The 3,604-nt window shown below is 43.8% G+C and overlaps 1 pseudogene; it reads left to right on the forward strand.

Annotated features, from left to right (window-relative positions):
* Positions 1-2,762: 2,762 nt before the first annotated feature.
* On the forward strand, positions 2,763-3,397 carry LOC106984836 (60S ribosomal protein L22-like; annotated as a pseudogene).
* The last annotated feature ends 207 nt before the right edge of the window (positions 3,398-3,604 follow it).

Raw genomic sequence — 3,604 nt, forward strand, 5'->3', positions numbered from 1 at the left:
AGGCCCAGGGTACAGGAGAAGTATAATCAAGTACTCTCTGATTTCATGGCTTCTCCTGGAGAAGCTTAAGTAATGCCACAGTCCCTTCTAAACTGCATCTTATGCATTGGTCGCTATGGTCTACCATGTGTTCTAATACGCTGGCCAAAGGTGATTGCCACAGGAATATGCATCACACCCAACAAAAACCAATCTATAAACGGAAGGCGTGCTGTCAACTGGCCTACCACAAGAGAACTGGCCCATACTAGATGGTGATGGATGAATCACCTTGCACCTCTCAGCTTTTCTCTGCTATCAGCATTTTACCTCCTCTGTACAGCGTCTGGTCACAGACAAAACACAAACGTGAAGCCACGGGATGGAGAAAGATGCCATGAGTCAAAGAGACCTTCTGAGTCAAGCCCTGACTCCATCTCACCTGCCTCTTTCCTCCCTCACCTGTCTGCAGCTGCATGTTACGAGGCCAGGCCCTTGCCTTCCTCAGGGACTCTGCACTTGCTGTCCTCACTGCATGTGATGCTTCTTTCCCAGTATGGCTCATGCCCTCCTCCTTTTAATTAGGTCTTCTGACAATGCCATCTTTTGGGGGTGAAAGGGGGCATTTCTGGATGCCCGTACCTAAAACTCTACCCTCCACACATTTCAAAACCCCTTTCCCAGCTTCATTATTTTCTCCTTGGTGCTCATCACCATGGGACATTCTATGGCTTTCCTCAGCATTCACCTTTTTTTTGTCGTTGTTCTATTTTGTCTCCATCCTGCACTAGAACATAGCTGCCTGAGTCCAGAATCTTGTCTGTTGTGCTCACTGCTCCATCCCTAGTGCTTAGGTTAGAGCCAGACACTTGGGGGTACTTGGACAAGTAATGCTTCATCCCCAACTCACCCCAGATCCATTTTCAGCCCTCTGTGCCCTGCTCTGTGCCCTTGGAGGTAAACCCCTGTGAGCTGCACCCAACATTAGATAGATGGCTTTGGGGTGCTTCAGCCAACGGGAGGCACTATGAAGATGTGTAGGGAGGGAGGAGAGAAGGACTGTGGTATTCCTCCCGGCCCTATCACTGCCTCAGTCCATCTCCAGCAGGAGCTGTGTCCCCCCCACAACCAGAGAGCTCCTGCCAGTACTCTGTCCCTTCCGTGAAAGCAATCTCTTCTAATTCCTTCCACTGTGGGGGTGTAATGGCTTCCTGCTGCTCCTAATTTCTGGGTACTGTATCCTTTCTCTATTTTTACTTGTAACCCTGCCCACATATCATTAAGTCGACCCTTCATTAAAATCTTTTCATTTGTACCATCTGTGATGAGCTCTCTTTCCTGCCAGGACTCTGCCTGATAAAGAACTCAATAAACACTTGTTGAAAGACTGTTGAATGAACGAAAAGTTCTGGCACCCTTTGAAAAGTTGATGGATTGGCTTTGGCACTGGAACTGCCGTTGGAGAGACACTAGAGGAGAGAAGCCTACAAGTCAGCAGTGGGGAGATGCTCCTGGAACGTCCAGCCAAGCCCTGAATGTGTATACTTAATGCAAGAGCCACTGGTTGAGGATACAGAAGTCAATCTGCAAGCTACTTTTCTTCACTATGCCAATCATTTCATCTAGTTATTTTGTATGTCAGCTGAATATGTTTGTGCTGATAAAATAACGGTATTTGAAACAGATCATAACGCTAATAGAATGCACTGGCAGAGGGTGAGAGGCGATTAAATAATTGTCGAATTCCAATTCACTATTTGACTAATTTGCTTAACCTTTCTGAGCTTGGCTTGCTCATCTACAAAGGGTAAAATAAACTTAACGGAGAAGTTATAAATGTAAAGACATGACTTGTGTAAAGTGCTCATCATAGTGTGTGACACAGTATTTGCTCAATAATATTAGTTTCTCCTCCTTTTCTTCCTGGTTTCATTTCTCTTTTTTGTTGCCTCTCTCCTTATGGCACTGCCTCAAATAAAATGGGATCAGAGAGATTTTATTCTGCCGAAACCTTTAAATTCCCTGGTTTGAAAAAAAAAAATCTGCAATAATGTTTCTGGTGAAGAAAGAGAAGGAATTTATTACCAGGTGGGCATTCAGACATCCAGGTACAAGAAGTTATAAGAAAAAAGAGAGTCTATGAAGAGACGCAATAGTCACCCTCCTGACATAAGGCTTCCAGAAAGGTCTGCCCCATGCTGTACAAGCAAATGGCTATGCTTGATTGCTTGGCAAGTTAAGCAATATTCCACAACCATTACAGTTACATACCACTGGATCAAACTTGAGCCCATTTCAAGATGCTGAACAAGAGAAACTTGGCTGCTTTTCTTCGCCATAGGGGAAAACAGAGGGGCCTTCTTGGAAGATTACTGGTGTGAAATCCTTAGTTATAGTGTTAGAATTTACCACTTTATGTGCGTGTTAGGACATATAGATGTATTTCCACTTCAACCTATAACTTCCCCCTTGTCTTTTGTTGTTTATAAAGCAAAGAGCATGCTATGAAGGTAGGAGAGCATTAGAGGTTTTGCTTCCAAAAAATTTCACACACTATAGGATGGATTAACAGAACTGAATACACTTTCAAAGAAAATGCTGTGTTTAAGTATATACACATCCTGTAAGCCCACTCGTAGGAGACAGCATCCCAATCACCAAGGGCATGAGAGTGCTGTGTTGGTTTTCTTGAGCTCCTGTGTCCCTTTTGTCCTAAAGAAATGGGACTCATCCAACAAATTATAATGCAATGACTGACTGTCTTTTCTGCCTCCATTGCCACCATGGCGCCTGCGGGGGTGCAAAAAAAACTTGTGGCGGGGGTGGGGGGCAGAAAAAAAATCAAGAATCAACTTCTGAAGTTTACACTTGACTGCACACACCCTGTAGAAGATGGAATCATGGATGCTGCCAATTTTGAGCAGTTTCTGCAAAAGAGAATCCAAGTGAATGGCAAAGCTGGGAATCTCCATGGAGGGGCTGTAACCACTGAAAGAGGCAAGAGCAAGATCACTGTTAACTTCTGAAGTGCCTTTCTCCAAAAGGTATCTGAAATTTCTTACCAAAACATATGTGAAGAATAATCCACATGACTGGTTGTGTGTAGCTGCTAACAGTAAAGAGGGTTACGAGTTGCATTACTTCCAGATTACCCAGGATGCGGAAGAGGAGGAAGATAACGATTAAAACATATTTACCAATGGGGCATCTTCATGACTCAGTCAGTTAAGCTGACTCTTGGTTTCTGTTCAGGTCATGATCTCACAGTTCCATGAGTTCCAAGCCCCGCATTGGGCTTTGGGCTGACAACACAAGGCCCACTTGGGATTCTGTCTCTCCCTCTCTTGCTGCCCCTCCCCCATTCATCTCTCTCTCTCTCTCTCTCTCAAAATAAATAAATTAATTTAAAAAAACTCATTTACCAGGAATATTTTGTATGAATTCTTGAAAAAGGCTTAGGGCTAAATAAATAAATATACACAGATATGGATCACTGTATCTACGTAGCTGCTGAATGAAGCTGGCATGACTGTAGAGAAAAAACCCAGCTCTGAACTTGAAGGCCATGAGGACAGCAATGAAATAGTTCAATCCCTTGCAAAACACAAAACAAAACAAAAATGAG

This window comes from Acinonyx jubatus, chromosome E1 (genome assembly GCF_027475565.1).
Source record: "Acinonyx jubatus isolate Ajub_Pintada_27869175 chromosome E1, VMU_Ajub_asm_v1.0, whole genome shotgun sequence".
Classification (NCBI taxonomy): Eukaryota; Metazoa; Chordata; class Mammalia; order Carnivora; family Felidae; genus Acinonyx; species Acinonyx jubatus.